We start from the raw sequence: 21,419 nt of genomic DNA, 5'->3' as shown, positions 1-21,419 counted from the left end.
ACGGTTTAGGCTTTACATTAGGTTTTCATATCTGAGTTCATTTTTCTATATGGTACGAGGTATAGATAAAAGTTCACTTTTTTGCATGTGAATGCTGCAGCACCATTTTTTGAAAAGGCTATCCTTTCTCCAGTGATTTGCCATTGCTTCTTTGTAAGAAAATCAGTTGTCTGTGTATATGCAGGTCTATTTCTGGACTCTGGTTGATTCCATTGATCTATTTGTTTATTTATGCCAATATCACACTGCTTTGATTACTGTACCTTTATAATAACTCTTGAAATTAGATGGTGATAACCCTGAATCTTTGTCCTTCATCAAAGTTGTTTTGGCTATTCTAGGTCCTTTACATTTCTCTATGAATTTTAGAATCAGCCTGTCAATTTCTGCAAAAAACAACAACAATAAAACAAACTAAAACCTGCTGGAATTTTGGTTGGGATGTGTTGAGTCAATAAGACAAATGGGGAGAATCGACATCTAAACAATATCGAGTCTTTTGAACTATGAACAGGGTGTATCTCACCACTGATTTAGGTCTTGTTTAACTTCCACAGTATTTTGTAGTTTTAAGTGTAGAGGTTCTTCACAGCTTTTGTTATACTTATCCTTAAGTATTTCATAAATATACATTTTGATGCTATGATAAATTACATTACAATTTTTTTCTAACTGTTCATTGATTTTTGAATACAGATAATTCTTCCAGCTTGCTAAATGCAGTAGTTTTAATAGTGTTTCTGTAGAGTATTTACAATTTCCTACAGAGATGGTTATGTTATCTGTGAATAAAGGCAGTTTTACTTAATCTTTTCCAGGCTGGATGCCTTCTATTTGATTTTCTTGTTTAATTATACTTCCATGAAGCTCCAGTTCAATGTTAAGAGTAACGTAAGAGTAGACATCACTGCCTTGTGCCTGAACCAAGGGGGGAAAGTGTTCGGTCTTTTACCATTAAGGGTGATTTTGGCTGCAGATTTATCATAGATGCCCTTTAATAAGACTGAAGAAGTTCCATCATTTTTGTGGTTTGCTAAGAGTTTACATCAGAAATGGATGCTGGATTTGGTCAGACGATTTTTTTGTATCTATTGAGATAGGTATGTATATTTCAGTTTATTCATACAGTGAATTACATTGATTGATTTTTTTGAATGCCGAAACAACCTTGCATTTCTGGGATTAACCCATTTGGTCATGATACATTGACTTTTTAAATGTGTTTTTAAATTTAGGTTGCTAAAATTCTGTTCATAAGTGTGCCGGTATGTTTATGCAGACATGCACATTTAATGTGATTATTAATACACTTAAGTTTAAGTCTGTCATCTTGCTTTGTGTTTTATATGTGTCCCATCTGTTCCTCATTCCCTCTTCCCTCATTTTCTGCCTTTTTTTTTGGATTGAATATTTTTTTATGATTCTATTTTATCTCCTTTTTGGCTTATTAGTTATATCTTTTTGTTCTTTGTTTTGTCATTTTAACGGTTGCTTTAGAGTTTATAGTATACAGAACAGCTCCCTTGGGGAGCTTGGAAAAGGAGTGAAGAACAGTCTTAATTTCTTCCCTAGACACCCAGATCTTTTTTTTTTTTTTTGCTTTTTTTTTTTTAAGAGAGAGAGAGAGAGGTAGAGTGCTAGTGTGTGAGTGGGGGAGGGGCATAGGGAAAGAGAGAGAGAGAGACAGAGAGACAGAGAGACAGAGAGACAGAGAGACTGACTCTCAAGCAGACTCCATAGTCAATGTGGAGCCCAATGCAATGCAAGGCTCAGTTCTATGACCCTGGAACCATGACCTGAGCCAAAATCAAGAGTCAGACGCCCAACTGACTGAGCCCCCCAGGTGCCCTTCCCCATGCCCTTTTCCAGTGGGTCCAAAGCCCAGGGGTACCTTGGGTTCCGATACTGTGGGTGGGTATGGGATACTCAGTCTAAGTTTTGTACTTAGGGGGGCAGTTTAACCCCATTTCTCTTTGACCACCACGCAAGGGGAGGTTGTGGGAAAACCACACCAAGAGGCAACCAGGAGGGTCGAAGGAGCAACCTGGAAATACAAGGATAACAGCAGACAGGGTGCCAGAAGCCTGCCTCAGACCTGTTCCTGGACTCCTCCCATGTGGATGTTCATAGCTACCTCGTTGCTCAAAAGGGGATTTGCATCTCAGGTGAGGCCTCTGGCCATCTGCCCAACCTAGTATGTGGCCTGTATTGACACAATTTGACAAAACTCAACAGAGTTTAAAGTGCTGGTGTGCAAAATGTTGCAAACCTTCCAAATTGAGTCTTGTTCAGTTCCTCAAGACTTCCAGGCTTCTCACTTATGGGCCTTTCCCATGCGGGCATCTTAGTTCGGATCATTCCCCCTGTGCTTGCCCATTCCATCTGCCCAGATCCTAGAGATCAGAACTTAAGAACAAACTCCCCCCTGGACAGCTTTCCTCATGCTCTCCCCACCCTCACACACCTCGCCTTGTTGGGTCCCCACCCCCGTCACGTGCTTCCATTGCACTCCCGCTTCCATCTAACTCCCCTTTCCTTACAGAGCTTAGGGTCCAGCAGGGAGAGAGAAAAGAAAACAGGCCATGAAAACACGCATGACATCTTGTTCACATTTGCTATTTAATTCCCGCCAGACGTTGTTCATGGTGCTGCACACAGCCAATTATATGGTGGGACGGACAAATGGGTGAGATTGCAAGTAAGTCAGGTGTAGTGTTTGTTCAGACAGAACAGGGGCCCTGGGTTAACCCCCAGGTTAACCTATAGATTCTAGAGTATTCAAAGGTTTCAGGGCAAGGGGAGTAAATCATCCTTATTAGCACAGGAAGAGTTAAGGCCTTCTCCCTCCACCTGTCCCACAGTTTCTCCTATAGCTGCATCTCAAAGGCATCCAGTGACCCATCTATGATGTGGATTGTCCCTCTCCCCCAATCAGAGTAATTATCATCTTGACTTCTAACACCATATATTGTTTTGCCTGTTTCGTTGGAATTATGTAGTGTGGATATATGTAAATATGTTTATATTTATACCTATGGGTGTGTACATATGTACATCTTTTATGTCTGATGTGACCCAGGGATTATGTTTCTTGAATGTCATCATAAGAACACACTAACAAGATAAAGAAAAATGTTAAGGGAGAGATAGATGAAGAAAAAAAAAAATGAAGTAGGAAAGAAGGTAATTTTACATTTCAATGATCTTATTTTTAAGTAAAAGCACACCCGTGAGAACTAAAAAAAATAACAAAAATCCAGTAAAATGAAAGGATAAGAGCTGAAATATAATAATGAGCTAGTGTGGACAGGAGTTAAGATAAGGTAAAAGGCCAAAAAAATCCCCAATGAATAAAAACATGAAAATAAAAGACATAAAGGATGATGATTATAGGCCATACCTATGAGTTAAAAAGTTAAAAAGAGGGGGCACCTGGGTGGCTCAGTCAGTTGAGCATTTGACTCTTGATATCAGCTTAGGTCATGATTCCAGGGTTGTGGCTGGGATCAAGCCCCGTGTGGGGCTCCAAGCTGAGCGTGAAGCCTGATTCAGATTCTCCCTCTCTCTCGTTCTCTACCCCTCTCCCCTTCTTCTCTCCTTCACACACCTGCATGTGCTCTGTCTCTCTCTCTCTCAAAATAAAATGTTAAAAAGAGGATTTTTTAAAGTAAAAATAAGAATGAAAAAGCTAAAAACAGGAAGGTAAAAAGTAAATACATAAACACACACACATATGTATGCGTTGTTAAATGATTAAGAAAATATCTTTAAAAGAAAATAAAAAAAATATGAGCGAGAAGAGAGAGGAATGAAAGCAAAGCATACGAATCTTAAACCAAAATCATTGGAGAGGCTGGGCATCTCCTGGTCTGGTGTTTGAGCAGCAGAAACTCTGATGGTCCAGAGTTCAGATGATGGACTCAACCCTGCCAGACTTCCAGCAGCCCAGAGGCAGTTGGTGGGAAAACCGGAGCATCCTGGTCTCTGCTTCCTTCCCAGGCGCGTAGGGTGACTCACCAAGTCTACTGATGAAGTCCACGCTCGAGACGCCCTTAGCATCCTGATGCCCTAGTGGGTATTTGCTAAGTGCTCTAGAGGGTCGGGAGGCCGGTGGAGGGAAGCCAAAGGGGATGGGGCACAGCGACATTGTCAAACTCCACTTCCCAGGAAACTGTATTTTTTTTAAGGTTTATTTATTTATTTTGAGACAGAGAGAGAGAGAACAAGTGGGGGGAGGGTCTGAGAGAAAGGCAGAGAGAGAATCCCAAGCAGCCTCTGTGCTGTCAGCACAGACCCTGACACGGGGGCTCGAACTCATGAACCGTGAGATCGTGACCTGGGCTGAAGTCAGACGCTCAACCGAGTGAGCCACCCAGGCGCCCCGAGGGCTCGATTTTTTAATGATGAGAATGATAATGATAATCATTAAATGTGTCTAGCACCACACTGGGTGGACATTGTCCCACAGACGGTCTCACTTTTAGAGCTCACGCCGGCCTTCTAAGTGTCATTTTTCAATAGATTCATATTTCATAGATTCTCTAGGATGAACCTGTATCTTACAATCTCTGTGATAAGAGAGCTTTATCTTGTGGTTTGATGGCCCATGGGTTTTCTTAAATGCACATAAAAAATGGTGGCTCTGACAATTTATGGTGTGTGTTCGATTTGATAGGATACAGTAGATGCCACTCTCCACGTTTTCCGGATGAGAAAACTGAGGGTCCAGGAGACCAAACAAGCTGCCTGAGATCCTACGCAGGTGCAGGTACATCACCGTGGTTGGTGATCACCATGGCATCTGCTGGTTACGGATACCAAAACGTGTTCATTTTTTCCCCTGGAAATCATCTGACCCACCCGGAGGAGGTCCAACCCCAGAATGTGCAGCGGACAAAGCTCCCAGGAGACAAGCTGGTAGAAGCTGGTCGTGGGCATGGGAGCGGGGTGGGGGGCGGGGCGGATCTTACCTGGGTTCTCCACCCCACCCTGTGCCAGGCACGAGGCTACCCCTTCCTCAAGACCTGCTTTTTGTTTTCTCGAAAGGTGTATTTGTTGTTGTGAGAGAAGGGGCAGCGTGCAAGCGGGGGAGGGGCAGAGAAAGAGTGGGCAGGGGATCAGAAGCCGCGCCGACAGCCGTGAGCCTGATGAGCCTTGATGCGGGGCTGGAACCCATCGACCGCAAGATCACAACCTGTGCCAATCACAGTCTGTGGCTCAACTGACTGAGCCACCCAGGTGCCCCTGCCTTCTGCTTTTAACATCTTTCCTATTTCCTTATCCGCGCCCCCCCCCCCCCCCGCCCCCATTTTTGATTCATTTTGGTTTGTTTGTTTTCTTTCTGCTTTTGTCTTCCCGGCTGCTGGTTCCATCAGGGAGGCAAGGAGACACTCAGCTGGAGGGAAGTATTGGGCTCCCATATTATTTTTCTCTTCCACTTCTCTCTCCTTAGCAGACAGCTGGCTGGCTGCCTCGGAGATCGGCAAACTGGAACGGGAGCCGCAGAAGCACTGTGTCCACTGCACCGCCAGGCCAGGAGAAACAATATTATCTCCTTGTGAGAACAGTTTGTTCCCGTCGTGCTTTGATTTAACCTTACAAGGAAAAATGGCCAGTTACGGAGTCATTTTCCTGAATGTTGTTGGAGCTGCCTGGCGGTCCTTCGTGCTGGATGGTAATGGCCCACATCTGGAGAAGCCTGGTGCGATCTCCTTGGACACCTTGGCTTTCTGGTTTCAATCAAAGTGCCTTATCAGTCTCTCCTGAGTGTTTACAAATGTAGAAATGAATTTGTGAAGAGCCCATGGAAATGTAGAGCCGAAAGGGATCGTTTGATCCAAGCTCCTCATTATATAGATAAGGAAAGTGGGGGGGGGGGGGACGCAGAGAGGGGTAGTGGCTCACCAAAGCCACACAGGACTGCAAGCCAGGTCACTGGCTGGAGGTCATCCAGGGGTTTTCCTTAGGATAAGTTACAAAAGATTTGCAACAGTGTTTGGTGGTGACAGCCCGTTGACCTACAGCAGGCTACTTGTCTGTACTGTGCATTAGCCTTCTAACTAAATCTCCTTGCCTCTGGCTCTCCCCTCACTAATTAATGTGTACGTACTGCAAGATACATCTTCTTCAGGGCTGAGCCGCTAATCACATCTCTCCCTGCTCAAAAATTAAAAAAATAGAATAGAATAGAATAGAATAATACTTGGAAAGATGGAAAAAAAAAGTGAATAGAGTTTGAAAACTTTCAGGAATGAATCAGATTCCCTCATGGAATCAAGTTGTCCCATTTAAAATGTTTGGTTTCCTTCCTCCTTAAAACAAAGAACAGACAAAGAAAAGAACATGATCTCTTACTGGACTCGTGAAACAACCACCCAAGTGATCTCCCTGCTTTTCTTCTTGCTGCTCTGTTAATGAAGTGTTCGCACCGTGAACCGAAGCGAGCTTTGAAAACATAAACCAGACCGTGCCACTCTCCCGTTCAAAGCCCTCCCTCCCAACGGCCCCTCAGCACACCTAGAATAAACCTGATTCCATACTGTGGCTGACGCCACTCTCCAGGCTCAGTCGCTTGCCACCTTTCAGACCATGTCTTCTACCCTTCTCACCTCCTCTAGCCCCACTGTCTCCCGTTCTGTTCTTTGGCTCTACTAAGCTTATTCCTGCCTCAGGGCCTTTTCACTTGCTTTCTCTCTCATCAATACCCTTGTATTTTATGATTTATGGCTGACTTCTTTTTTTTAATCTCAAATGTCATCTCTTCAATGAGACCTTCCCCAATCGTGCTATATAACATAGCAACCTCCCCTCCACTGATTTCCATGTTCTATTTTCCTCCATTGCTCTTACTACCTAAAACTATTTTTTCTCATATACTTGTGCGATATCTGTTTACCTACTTGGTTACTGTCTGTCCTTTCTTAGTGTCCACCCATCTCCACACACTAAAATGTAAACTTCGTGAGAGCAGAAACTCACTCTTGCTTGCTTTTCTGTTTCCAGTATGTGAAATGGCATCCGGCACCTAGCAGACAATGAATAAGTGTTTTGAATTCAATTTTTTAAAAGCTTACAAAAGCCTTCGTCTCTGCACCCTGGGAGGTAGTCTTGATTCCAAAAGGTCCTTAGTGCCACCTTTTCTTGGAGCAGAAGATGGTTGGGGTAGTAGTAATTGAGCAATGTAGACCAAATGGACTGGGTGTGATCACAGGGCTCAGTCACACATCAAGGGGCCAGGACATTTATCTACCAGCATATGAAGAGGAGATTTCCTGCCTCCTGAGTCCCAGGGGTCTAACATAGAAGGTATCTTTGTAGACTGACAAAGGGAAAGGGAAAGGAGTGGTCCCGGGTATTTCATTTTCTCCTGGAATTTGAGTTAAGAGGATTTATAACTGCCAAGCAGATACGAATTTACCTTGAGATTACCCTTAAGCTTTAGGGCTCCTCGTTCGTCCAAGTGCCTTCCAAGGCTCTGAGAAGGGCTCCAGCAATGTGCATCATCATATAAATCTGCACAATGTTCTAAAGGAAGCCATTTCACTTAAATCAGTTCATGCCCCTGCCTCTGCGCTACACCTTCCAATATGTCACACATCCCCTGGTGTGAGAAGGCCTCGGGCATCGCTGGGAGTTGGCTGAGGGGACATTGGGTTGGCAGCGCCTTTGGCTTGGGGTTAGTGAGAATAACTGCTGTGAGCCACTGTCCCCTCCACGTGTAGCGAAGTTATGATCGCCATCCTGGTGTAGGAAAGACTTCTGGGACTAGTTCTGCCACTCACTCTGCTCTGGCGGGGCCAGGGGTGGGATCCCGACGTGAACACAGGTGCTATTCTGCGGCAGCAGAAACGTACGGACAGTGGAGGAGAAACGCTATTTGCAATCTGTGGGGCCAGAAGCTAGTCCGTGGAAAATATTGAAGACATCAGATGTTCAAAATTGTTAAGTAGTGGATTTGGTTCTCCTCGGCACCTAGTCAACATGGAAGTTCTTCCCTGTTAGGCATATACTCAACGAGGCCGCACGCGCAATGATAAATGCCCCTTGCACGAACTGCATCAGTAGAATTTATGGGCATTCCTGCAGTCACAGGGCACGACCTCTATGTACCGGTACTGAAAGTGGGTATGTCAGTGCCACGTCTCCTATCTTTGGCATCCCAGGGTCTCGGATCCCATCTTAGTGTATCTGATCTAAATGGGGTCTGACCCATCTGGTTCGCACAAAGTGTGTGTCAGTTCCGGAAGAAATTGTACTTAAAATTATCGCCCAGGCCACAAAATAGGCTGTATGGACAAGTATCTCGGGGACACCACCCCTGCACGTATCAACAAGTCGCTGTGTGTAGTTTGAGAATAAGTTGATGATGTAATTATGTAGCTCAATGAAACACAGAGGCAATTTTTAAAGTGCACTGGAATTTCTCTTGGCATGCCCTGATTTGGGATTGATTTTGTACATGTTTTTTTTTTTTTTTTTTTTCAGAATTACTGAGTATACCTGAATTCAAATCTTACGAGAAGGAGCTATCCCGGTGGAAGCCAGAAATATGAACTGAAAAGGATACCGGTTGAAACTTTAAGTCGAGGGCTAATTAAAATCTCTTCTGGTCATACTGGGCGATGGGTAAAGAATCATTGATAGCTGGGGAAATATAGAGAGTGAAGTTGACAACATAGCCAAAGAGAAGATCACGAGGTTCAGGATACCCTTGAACAGAAATTGGAGGAGAAAAGATAAAAATGGTGGAGAATAAGATAATTTGTACTCTCAAGGGAATGCGCAAAGGTCAAAGGTCAAGTGTGGCTTCATATTTATGGATTCACTGTGCCCTTTCATTGGGCTCTGTTGACATGAGCAGTAATTTCATTCAGCTTGATTTGGTGAAAGGCCCGTTTTTAGTAACACAAAACTCTTTATATGACGTACAAGGACATCAACGTCAAACTGGTTAATTAATGTCATCAATTCAAAAAATGTTGAAGATGAGTCATACAGCATAAAACTCGAAATGTTCTGAAATCCCACAGCTCATATATGAAAGAAACTTTGTAGAGACTTACCCAAATTTGATGATAATCCTGATAATTTATAGGACATGCTCAATAACGAGGTGTGAAGCGGAGACTTTCTCTAACTTATCCATAATAAAAACAAATTTGAAGAGTCCATGCTGGAGGAAGACAGACTTAACTATCTTTCTGTTCCCTCTGCAGAAGATATTACAAAATTATTACTCTACGGAGAGGTCATAAAAGATGATGTAGCCAAAAGTATAGGTAAAAAGCTGATTAAGAAAAACAAAAATTGAGGATATTATGGTCTTTGCCAGCTTTTAAAAATGTGTCGCTTGTGATTTATTTTCTCATGCTAAATAAATATCCACTCTCGAGACTAATTTTGTGTTCAAAATTTTGTGTTCTTTTTTCCTAACTGGGCCTTCACAAAGGCAAACCATGGGAGCTTTAGGCCACACCAAACGTGAGTTAATCTGTGGCCCTCAGATGGAAAAGCATGGGACGCAAGCCTCTTGTAGCAGGACCAAGAGACTGAAGGGGTAGGAATGTCCTGTGTAATGTACTACACAAAGTTTTTACTTGTTGAAACACTTAGTTACACCTTGCAACGGAAGCAAGGTTCACTATAGGGCAGAATAGCTCATGAAAAAAAAAAAAAAAGCATCCTTTTATCTGTCTGCCTCAAAACATTGTTTTCATTTTTTCCTGGTCAGCTGGGTTGTCCCGCTTAAATTCATGTCCACGTGGAATCTCTGAAGGTGACCCCATTTAGAAATAGAGTCTCTGTAGACATAATCGGTTAGGTTAAAATGAGGTTATGCTGGATGAGGGTGGGTCCTAAATCTGGTGATTTCATAAGACGATGGCTACGTGAACAGAAGAGAGACACAGAGGGAAGGGGCCGGTGGGGACTGAGGCAGAGATTGGAGGTATGCTGGAACAAGCCTACCTTCCAGGTATGCTGGAAGCTCAAAGAGGGAAGAGGGATTCTCCCCTAGAGCCTGGGGAGGGAGCATGGCTCTGCCGAATGCCCTGATTGTATACTTCTTGCCTCCAGCACTGTGAAAGAATGTATTCCTGTTGTTTTAAACCGCAGCCACATTTGTGGTAATTTGTTACAACAGGCCTAGGAAATTAATACCCACTGGTATACTGTGGGTGAGGGGTGGCAGGTGCTAAAGGTCAGAGTTTCAAGAGAGGTAAGCAGAAAAGGCCCCCGTCCTCTATCACTCCATGACTTTGCTGCAGAAACAGACATTCATGGTGCTTTACTATGTACTAATTGCCATCAGGCAACAAGAGGGGACAGAGAGAACAGTTAGAGGCAGCCCTGACCCCATGGAGTTTCCAAGCAAGCAGAGAGATACACGTCATGAATAAAAAGATGGCTGCTTCCAGGAGAGACAGAGCAGAGCAGGGATCCAGACCACGTCTCCCAGGGGACTTCCTGTGGTGGCAAGATGACAGGTTAAGGGGGCAGGAGTGGTATGGAACTGGGCCAACAGCAAACCAGAGAAGCACTTGGGTGCAGAGAGAGAGGGAGAGAGAGAGACAGAGAGAGAGAAGGAGGTGGAATTTCAGTATTTTCTATGAGGAGGAAATTTTGAAGAGAAGGGGATACATCTAAAGGTGATTTTTCAGAAGGATTTCTGCTTGGGATGCTGTGCAAATTTTCCAGTGTGTGTCTTTGACAAAATTAGCAATGCAACTGTCCATAACTATTCAAAGTTTTCAGAGCGAGACCAAGGTTTCTTTGATGTGGCATCTTATATACACAGGACCATGAGACCTTTTGGCTTTATGTGGGTTACCCACGGATACAAATATTTTGTAATGGAAGGTGGGACATGAGCTGGCCAGGAGAGGAGCAGCAAAGTACCAGTCAAGACTAGCGAAGGTGAAGACAATCTATTTGGGAGCTACTCTTTGTCACCCTATGGTCCCCACGACCTGACGCAAGCACCTCCCCAGGGAGCAACTTATTGTAGAGAGGGCCATCATCTCTCTGGGGCGTTGTGACTACTGGTCCCAATATTGGTGTCCCCCTCTCTTGGCCCCGCCAGAAGTATGAAACAGCCAGAGCCCCCTGGCTTCAGAGCACACTCTGGGGATCTTTTTAGTCTTCTCAAAGCTCCATGGAGACCCTTGCTAACTTCCTCTCTTCATCCAGGTGTAACCTCAGAGAACCCTCTGTACTCCCTTCCTTCTCACTGGCCCCCCTTTCTACTCTGAGAGTGCATTTGTCACAGGACCTGAACACATCCTTAGCTGCTAATGTGGTATGTTATTTCTAAGACTTTTATGTTATAAAGTTCATGATGAAATTTGATCCCAGGGCCCAGGTGGTTTAAAGAATGTTTCCAATGTTCTACTTATTTAGAAGTGAGGGGGGCTAGTCTTCAAAAAATCCCTTTACATCTTGGCCAAGTCCCTGATGTACAGTTGGACCACATCATAAAAGACTCTCAAATGGTTATGGCCAGTGTCATTGGATTGAATCATCTCCCTACCCCGATGATGAGTCTGTGGGATTGGGCCCGTTCCCAAGCCCAGAGAAGTTTCGACTGCACACTCGGGCACCTGGGGAGTTGGCTGCCGCCATCTGCTTTCTTGGAAACTAAAGAGGAAAAGGCATCTGTCGGGCTGGGCTCCCTTGGTATTAGCCCTACTGACTCTAAACAACATTCGATTGAAAGTAAGCTCCCAAATGATGTCAGATTTGGGAAGAAATTGCATCCTGAGCATCACTCATGGCTGGCAGTCAAATCTTGATTTTTATTTTTGTCTCTCTCTTGTCTTTCCCAGAAAACATATTCTCTTCTTGCCGGGGCTCAAAGCCTGCACTTTGCACCTACGCATGAACTTGGGGAACTCCAGGCGCTTTCACACAGGGTAGGAGACGGGGAGGGGGTTAGACTTGGTGCTGTTTCTTGAGGGCTGTGTGAACCTGGATGGGTCACTTTGCTCTCTGTTTGCATTTTCTCCAAATACACAGTGAAGGTGGAAATTCCAAATCATGAACTCTCCACATTCTGATGGGAAGGAGACTGCTTTCTTCCAGAGACCAGTGATTCTCATCATCTATATTCTAGATGACACGGGCAATTTTAGCAGCAGAGTATGGTTCCAAAAGTCCTGTATCTTTTTTAAAAAAATTTTGTTTTAATGTTTATTTTTCAGAGAGAGAGAGAGAGGGAGTGAGGGAGGGGCAGAGATAGAGGGAGACACAGAATCCAAAGCTGTCAGCACAGAGCCCGACGTGGGGCTCAAACCCACAAACTGTGAGATCATGACCCGAGCTGAAGTCAGTTGCTTAACTTGACTGAGCCACCCAGGCGCCCCAGTCCTGTATCTTCTATATGAGCCTAACTGAATAATTCAAGGGCCTCCGCCTCATCAAATAATTCTTGGAGAGTCGATCACAGTATATTATTTATCTAAATGGTACCCCAGAGTTGTGCAAATTGGCAGGGACTGAGGATGTGGTGGGGATCATAATCATCATTATGGTATCTCCCAGTTCTTTGATCAAGACACTAATCTCAGTGACTGCTGCCCCCTTTGCTAGGGACAGGGGACCTTTAGGGGCTTCCCCTTGGCCTTTCCTTTTTGGCTCCTTCTCCATGGATTAGGAGGCCAACATGTAGATCTGTGAGTTCCTGAGACTATGTTTCGAACACTGTATTTAGAAATTCCAGGACAGATTCGGAGTTTCCACTGAACTTACCATGAAACAAAATTGAGTCAACATTCCATTTATCACTTGGCCTCTAAATAGATTTAATAGTTCTCATTCTACCTGCTAGGCTGCAGGAGGTTCTCGGTCCTAGGACTTAGAGTTTAATTAAGGCCACTGCCTAGTCATTCCTCAGAGGTACATACACCCTGTTGAAAAGACACAGGTCTCTTTGGGGAAGGCTAGGAGAAAGAGTTACAGGGCCTACTTTCAATATTTTTACATGATTCATGCTTCCCTTTTGAAGGCTACTTGGCCATACGTCCATGCAAGGAGCCCTGGGTTTGTTCAGATACCCAAATTGCATTGGGGATGGCAACAATGTTAGTAGCATAATACCTTGGTGTCATAAAACCTAGAATTATGCGAATCAAGTAGGTCCTTATTGAGATACCAGTCTCTTTGGGGCTTAAGGAATCCCAAGGTCATGGCACCTTCCACTCTTGTCCCTGCAAGTCAGCCACTTGCTGCTTATTATGGTAACCACACCTACTTTACAAATGCAGGTGAAATGCTTCTAATCGTCCCCACTGGTGTTTCCTCTTCCCAGAGAAATTCGTGACTCCATTTTACCCGGAACTTGACCCATCAGTATCCCCGGCCTAGAGAAAAACACCATGAAACCACTCTTCAGTGATGCTGGCACTCTCTTCATCAACGCAGATCTTAAGTCTTGCTAAGAGACTGTGTTCAGATCAACAACGCAATCGCTGGTAGGGAGTGGGCGGTCACCCCTGATGAATCTACTCTAGCATTCCCGTCCCCCAAAGACTTTGAATCCAGAGTCCCTGGAAGGATAGGCTACCGATAATGTCAGCAAGATATGTTAACGTTTTTCTCCCTTTGGCTGAGGCACTCTCAAAGTTCATCTCTACACTTGTTCTCCAGCTTTTTGTGCTTCTCACCTCAGGTTTGACTTTGAAACTCCCTCTTTTTCATTCTCTAAAGCACTCATGTATTTATTTGATTCTAATTATGAATCTGAAGACAATGGTGGGAGAAAGGTAGTTACCTTGATTGGTGCTTCTGGACTTCCAAGGTACCCTTGAAAGCATTCCTTGCATTCCTTTGCAATTTCTAGGGAAGCCTTCTTTTTTCCTCTGTACCCTCACTTTTACACAAGAGACAACGGGTATGGTGAAGATGGGAATTCATTTTATATGCTGGTTTGTTAGCCCAAGGCTTGGGCTGAATTTGCTCTCTCTCTGCCTCAGCTTTGTAGATGTACATTTTAAAGGACTCTTTTCTTGCCCAAGGCATGAAAGCTTCCCAGATCTTAGCCTGTACCTTGAGCAGAGAATTTAGGGATTTGAGTTTGTAATTATCTTTCTTTGAGCTATTGGTGGCTTTCCAATGTGGTCCTTGAATCCCACATGCATGTTTTATGGTCCTAGTGTTATGGGTCATGGGCTAGTATGATGGTCCTCCAAACTTTGCTCTTAGTGTGCCCTCAGCCAATAGTTTAGTCATTGTTGTGATTATCGTTTGTTACCGCCTGCCATAAATTTCTCAATGTCTATTCCTAGCGATGAATGGCAATTACTCTGCCTTTAGCTCCCTTAGATTAGATAGATGATCCAAAATCCCTCATCCTCTCAAGCTTTCTGGATTGCAGCTCATTCCTGGACACTCAGTTGCAAGTAACAACTCACTCTGGTCGACTATGGAAAAATAATGCACCGGAAGGGTATTAGGTAACAGAATTCGGGGGAAATTCGGTATGAATAAAGGAGGCAGGGGAGTAGGGAACACAGCCACGCTCATGTCCTGGGCACAGACTGGTTAAGATACTTCAATGGCACCACCACTGTTCTCACCACTCCCCCATGATGGCCACTTGACATGTGCTGGTGCTGGACTCTTGCTGCCGTCATCTGGACTGAGGACAATTAACACCATCTCATGTCTTTGGGTTATTTCTTTGAGGTTCCAGGTCAGGTGGAATCATCTGCCTGGATGTGTCCATTTCATTTGCCTTTCCAGGGAGTGCGGGGTTGGGGGGAAGGGTTTCTGCTATTCAGCCTCTGGGGAGGGCAAGATGCTGGATCTTACCAATACACCACACTGTGGAGGACTACCCACAAATAGGAAGAGGGCTTGAACGCTGGGCAGGGTAAACAAAACCAAGCCAAGAGTAGGACCACTGTGACGTTTTTCACTCATTAAATAATCATTGGTTGAGTATTCTCTCTGTTCTATGCCAGGCTGTGGTTTTTAGTCTACTAATATGGGTGAACAGAGTATTATGCACAGGTGCTTCAAAGAGTTCTATAAACAACGAGCCGTTCAAATGTGTAGTTCATCGTTACTTTTATCATGGCAAGTGTAGTGCCACCTCTGGGCCTTCGCATCTGCTGCTCCCTCTATTGGAAAGGTCTCTTCTCCCAGAGGGCTCATGGCTAACTCCTCACTTCCTTCCCTTTTCTGCTGAACTAAGCTATGCCAACTCGGCTAAGATGGAACCCGCCTTTTCCAGAATCCCTGCTCCTATACCCTTCTAGGTTAGAGTTGACAGAAGAAGAATATGCATGAGATTTGGACAAACAAAGTAGAGTAGCGGCCCTTCCTTTAGGACAGTTGTTACGGGCAGATGCGGTAATGGATGGATCCAGAAGTGCCTGGCAAGTCCCACCTGCACCAACTCTTTGGCTATGGCCTGTACGGGTGGTAGCTATAGAAGCAACAGCTCTCCGTCGACCTTCTCCTGAGCTTTCTTCATGGTCCCCTTCCATGGCTGCACACCTTGGCTTCCCAGAGTCCCTGTAAGCTGCAATTTGTCACCGCATGCTGATGCTTCAGGAGAACCAATGAATGACTCTCGCCCAACTATAAGTCAGACCTTCCCCAGCTCCTCCCTTATCTGTGTAAGGTCTAATTCCTATGATAATTTTCTTATTCCAGTAATAGTCGCAGTGGCTCTGATGAACCCAGATGGCTATATCTCTGCTCAAAGGTTGCCTTACCTTTGTATAAAATTAGTAACCCCTCTGGCTCCAGGACTCTTTACCCTCTTAACTGTGCCTTACATTTCTCTGTGGTCATCTGCGATACGACATGTGATTTGTGAGTTTCGTTGTCATCTCTTTCTCCCAGACTACAGTGTAATCTCCATTAGGGCAGAGACTTGGCCTAGTATACTGTATCCTCAGTGCCTAGCACGGTGCCTGGCATTTGTAGGTGCAATATTTCGTATGAATGAATGAGTCCCTTACTTTTCATCTTCTGCTAAATAAGGTTTTATCAGAAAAAAAGTTCTGGTGCTCAAGAAATTTAAAATAGCTCTATTGGACTCTGTTTCAGGAATTAGGCATATAAATGGTGCCTACCAACACATAGCAGGTGCTTAATAAATATTTGCTATATTAATACAAATGAATGAATGGGTGAATGAGCAGCTAAATAGCTTTTACCTAAAGGAGCCCACACTCTCCGCAGATGTTGGAGGAAAGGACATAAGAAAAAGAAGATACTAGAGGTTCACAAAATATATTTTGACCAAACATCAAATGGCTAAGCGTTAAAATCTGCTTAAAGCATGGTATTACCATCACAGAAGGAGAATTTCTGAGAGAAAATTTTGAATATGATTATAAATTATTATCCACTTATTATCAAAATTTCTAGCATCAAACTTCAAAAGTTTGATAAGAAAGGGTAGAAACGATAATGTCTCAGCACTGGTAGGTGTCCTATTTTTGCTTAAGCTTCTAAAAAAGTTTTAGGTTCAAAAAATATAACCTGCTTTCCTAAAGCCATTTAGCTAAAGATCGCTCTCTTAAGAAATACTCTTATAGAAACATCAATCTATTTCCCTTTATAACTATTGAAAATTTTGAAAAAAATATTAACCGCCTTTAAAAAAAAACATTGAGGGGCGCCTGGGTGGCTCAGTCGGTTAAGCGGCCGACTTCGGCTCAGGTCACGATCTCGCGGTCCGTGAGTTCGAGCCCGGCGTCGGGCTCTGTGCTGACAGCTCAGAGCCTCGAGCCTGTTTCGGATTCTGTGTCTCCCTCTCTCTGACCCTCCCCTATTCGTGCTCTGTCTCTCTCTGTCTCAAAAAAAAATAAATAAAAAACGTTAAAAAAAATTAAAACAAAACAAAAAAACATTGAATATGGCAGCATGTTAGTCTTTTGATAACAGACATTACTGAACTACAGATTGACTATCATACAAAGCACAGGAGATTTCTTTTGTACTGAGTTACTTCTAGAATGATTATACGTGTCTGAAAATAGTTAACCAGATATTAAAAATTCATCTGGAAGACTTGCCCTGTTGGAATTATTGATGTTATCAGATACCATGTTGACCTGTGCAGGCATGCGATCACCGGTCACACACCAGCGCCTGCCAGAAATGAGACCAAAAGGGTCAAAACCCAAGGTCCGGCTGAAGCTGAAAGAAGTATTTGGGCCAGATTCTGAGACCACTGCGAAGCTTGGGTGCGTTCCTAAATGATACCTTGCATTTTTACATTTTCTGTACTTGAGAGTCTCAGCAAGCTCTCATCTTCTCAGCAACTCTGTTGGGGGAGAGTGTGCACAGGGCAGCTCTCATTTAACCCACTTCATGAAGGGGGAGCCTGAGGTTCAGAGACTTGAAGTGAGTTGACGGCCTGGTAGGTACCAGCGCTGGTTTGGGGACGGTATTTTCTGGGTTCTTTGCTCAGTGTCCTTCCTATAGTACGGGCCCTTCACTCTCATATCCAGTGAAGCAGAACTTAAGATAGACTTGAGCGCCGGTAGTTCTTTGGGAAGTGATCCTAGGGAGCACTTGGAGTGACCGAGGAGGGACGCCAATGCAAGGGTGCTCCACGGAGTTCACCACTGCTTTGGACCACTAGCACGTGACCCCACAAAACATCTGAGGGGCCTTCTAGATTGCACGTCTGACACATTTAAACACTGGATCAATGGCAGCCCTGTGGGCTCCAGCCTCCAACCCCTGCTTTCTTTGTTGCACATATGACAGTGTCCATGGCTTTCCACAGGCTCCCCGTGACAAGGCAGCAGAGAAGCTCATGGGACCAGAAGTGAGAAAAATGGCCAGGGGCTGATCCTACAGCCAGAGCACCTGGGTCAGAATTCTGGCACTGCTGTCTATGTGACCTGGAGAAAGCTGTTTAACTTCTCTGTGCCTGCTTCTCTCGCTGGAAAATGGGAGGAGAGGAACAGTCACTTCACCATACGGTTGACTTGGTTTTATGCGTGAAAAGTGCGTAGACACATGGGAAATGCTTCGAGGGTGTTCGCTCCACGGCGGGGTGTGGGCAGATGGTATGGCTTCTGGAAGTCTAGGTTTAGGACGTGCCCAGAGTGATGGAAGCGGTGTGCTCAGCCAGGGAGTGATGTGGTCAGAGGATGCTTTCGGATGATCAGCTGCCAGCCTGCTATGCCCGTGCTCAGGGGCCCCAGAACCAAGAGCAGGGGGCTGCAGGGGACACCGAGGCGTGAGGCTCTGACTGACAAGATCCATCATCCCAGGTACAGCCAACTACTGACCACGTCCTCCTAAGGATCAACAGAGAGATGAAAAAGAAGTTCCTGGCATTGCCTGCCTGGCCTCAGTCCCAGAGGATATTGATATCAAACGACAATGGTCTGGTGCCTTAGGGACTGGAAAATAGAAGGAAGCCTGCTGTTTGTTTACATTATTTAGTAGCTTGGCGTGGTTGAACGAACCCAGGTTTAGACTTTCAGATTCTTTTTTGTGTCCTGGCTTCAGTGACCCTTGGTAAGTTCTTGACCTCTGAGCTTTAAGGGAGTCCATAAAATAAGGAAAATGTATCTACTCCATAGGATTTTTGAAAACTAATTAATTTTTGAGATCATGCTATACCAAACCTCAGTACTAGTTAGGGCTCTTAGTAGGCCTTCAGTAAACGGAGTGTTTTGAAGTCGATATTAATACGATGATGATGACGATGGTTATAGGAGAAAGGAGTAAAAGGCATGAGGTATATACATTCACCCAGCATGGTATTTGGTATATAGTAGGTGCTTAATATTGGCTTGCATCTGTCTATCCTCCCCTCTCATAGGACCCCTTGTCTTTTCTCTGGAGTCTCCGTTGCCACAGCAGTCGACGTCTGCACATCCCATCCCTGGCTCACAGGCCTACAACCAAGTGTGAATTTGCATTTCTCCTCAGTTCTCCGGTGCCCCCGACGACCCTTTAGGGAACCGCTTGGAGGTTCCCACTGACTTACCAGTGGCACTGCCTCTCGGTGACTTACACATTAGCAGCTGCACTTTCTTGTGGGCCCAGGCCCTTGTGATCTCAGCGGGACACCCCCCCCTCCCGACCATTTCCCTGACCCATCTCAGGACGGTTGAGACAGAACCCACTCTGTTGTAGATTCTCTGCCAGAGCTCTCTTCCACCACCCACAGTTCAGCCTGTCACGAGGCTTTGAGAGTAAAGCCCATTTTCCGTACAAAAGCAAGGACTGGTTTTAAGCACCACTCTTCGTTTTGTGTATGGCTTCATGTTTTTAAAAGTCCCTTCCCATCGTTCGTCCCCTTTCTAAGCAGATTTATTGGTCTGCAGTTGCTAAATGCGTACTTAGTCCTGGAGTACAGTTTTGTGTTAAAAGATCTGGTCTTCAAAAAAGGGAGCTTGCAAATTCACTCACCAGATTCGGATTGAGGAGTTAATTGAAGTCAGCTGGAACGCTGAATGCTCTACAGCCTTTTCCCGTCTTGTTTTCACAGGCAACCGGAGAGCTTAGCACAAGAAGCTCTCAGAGCCCTGGACCTGGAGCCCTCAGAGGAGAAGCTTTTCTCCCTGTAGTCTTTCATTTGGCAAATATTTATTGAGCAACTATTACATGCCAGGCATTGTTATAGGTGCTAAAGAGAAAAGGGGGAACAGACAGAAATTCTTGCCCTCACGGAGGGCATCCTAGAGTGGGGGAGCAGGCGGAAAAGAGACAAAATAAATACGTGAAATGCATGTGTTGAGTAGTAGCAAGTATTAAGGGAAAAGTGAAGGCTGTAAATTGTGGGGATTGGCATTGTGGGCACTTGGGGATGGCCTTGGCGTCGGTGAGAGGGTTGAGCTGTCCCCAGCACTCTGCTGGGCATTGTAGAAACACAGATGAATGAACAAGGCACAACCACTGCTCTCATGGGAATGCAGCAGGCGCTGTGGACTCCCACCCAGATGTACCCCGGGGAGCCTGAGGAGAGGTGGCATGAGTCACACCCGGTAGTGCCCCCTGTGGGTGCTCTTCCTCCGTGCCTTCCCCTGCACTAGAATGACAAATACCAGAGCCACCTTGGAGTGCAGGCAGGTGTTGCAGTTGCCAGAGCCAAGGTCAGCCTGAGTCCTTGAGGCGAGCTGCCCACTGACCTGGAATCCCCACTCAGGACTGGTGAGTGAGAAAGAAAGAAAGAGAGAAGGGGAGACAGAGTATCCAAAGTGGGCTCCGTGCTGGCAGCGGAGGTCCCGATGTGGGGCTCGAACTCACGAACCGTGAGGTCTCGACCTGAGCCGGAGTCTGGCGCTGAACCGACAGAGCTACCCAGGTGCCCCGGAAGAAAGAAACTTCCATCTTGCAAGTGCCCTTCTATTTTGGGTCTATCTTGTTTTGCTATAGCAGTTTAACGCTCATTTATGGAGTACTGAGGTAGCGTTTCTTAAAAACTAAATAACATTCTTCTATTCATTTATGCTACTGATTGCTATGTGGGGTTTTTTTGTTTGTTTGTTTTGATTTTTAAGCAGGCTTCACGCCCAGCAGGGAGCCCCACACGGGTCTTGAGCTCACAGCCTAGGATCAAGACCTGAGCTGAGATCAAGAGTTGGATGCTCAACTGACTGAGCCACCCAGGCGCCCCAGCTGGGTTTTAACCACGTGGGAAAAAGCTCCGGGAGCAGAGAAGAGGAATGTTCCATGCTTTCAACAGGGGGTGGGTCAAGTTGGGAAAGGTAGGACAAAGGAGAAGATACTGGAGCTGAAGGGGAATGGACAAGGATCAAGGATTCACTCTGGGGAAGAAAAGGAGAAAGGCCAACAGGATTTGAAGCCACAACTTGAATAAAAGCCCAGGGGTATGAAAGCGCCTATTTTGTGGGGTGTGTGTGTGTGTGTGTATGCTAAGTCCCTATAATCACGAAGAAATGAAAGCAAATGGCATAGTCCTAAACTGTTGTTCAGTTATTTCAATTTGAGTTTACATTTTTATATGTGGGAAACACGATGTGGTAAAAAAGCAATGTATATGTTTGAAAGGTAAACATAACTTTTTTTTTAATCTTTTTTAATGTTTATTTATTTTTGAGACAGAGAGAGACAGAGCATGAACGGGGAGGGTCAGAGAGAGAGGGAGACACAGAATCGGAAACGGGCTCCAGGCCCTGAGCTGTCAGCACAGAGCCCGACACGGGGCTCGAACTCACGGACCGCGAGATCATGACCTGAGCCGAAGTCGGACGCTTAACCGACTGAGCCGCCCAGGCGTCCCTAAACATAACTTTTATTAACATTTCCAAAGGTTGCAAAGATAGCCTTCCCAAGGTTGTAAAAACAAAACAAAACTTTTTTTTTTTCTCTTCAAAATGTCTGAGTGTTCTCAGTTGTGGGGCTTAGACAGTAGGTTCCCTATAGGTCCACTTCTCTGAAACCTGAAGTTAATCACAGTGGAGATGGTTTCTAAAAAA

The 21,419-nt window shown here is 45.0% G+C and overlaps 1 long non-coding RNA gene across 1 annotated transcript; it reads left to right on the top strand.

The window, feature by feature from the left end:
• Positions 1-17,254: 17,254 nt before the first annotated feature.
• On the top strand, positions 17,255-20,905 carry LOC128772951 (uncharacterized). The gene is made up of 2 exons (XR_008417076.1): positions 17,255-17,358; positions 20,484-20,905. It is a non-coding gene; the product is annotated as an uncharacterized LOC128772951 (long non-coding RNA).
• Positions 20,906-21,419: the final 514 nt, after the last annotated feature.

The sequence above is a fragment of the Panthera pardus genome, unplaced genomic scaffold (genome assembly GCF_024362965.1).
Source record: "Panthera pardus isolate Hobbes unplaced genomic scaffold, ASM2436296v1 HiC_scaffold_11, whole genome shotgun sequence".
Lineage (NCBI taxonomy): Eukaryota > Metazoa > Chordata > Mammalia > Carnivora > Felidae > Panthera > Panthera pardus.
Note: the sequence above shows the minus strand (reverse complement) of the source record. Positions and strands in the feature narration are given on the sequence as shown.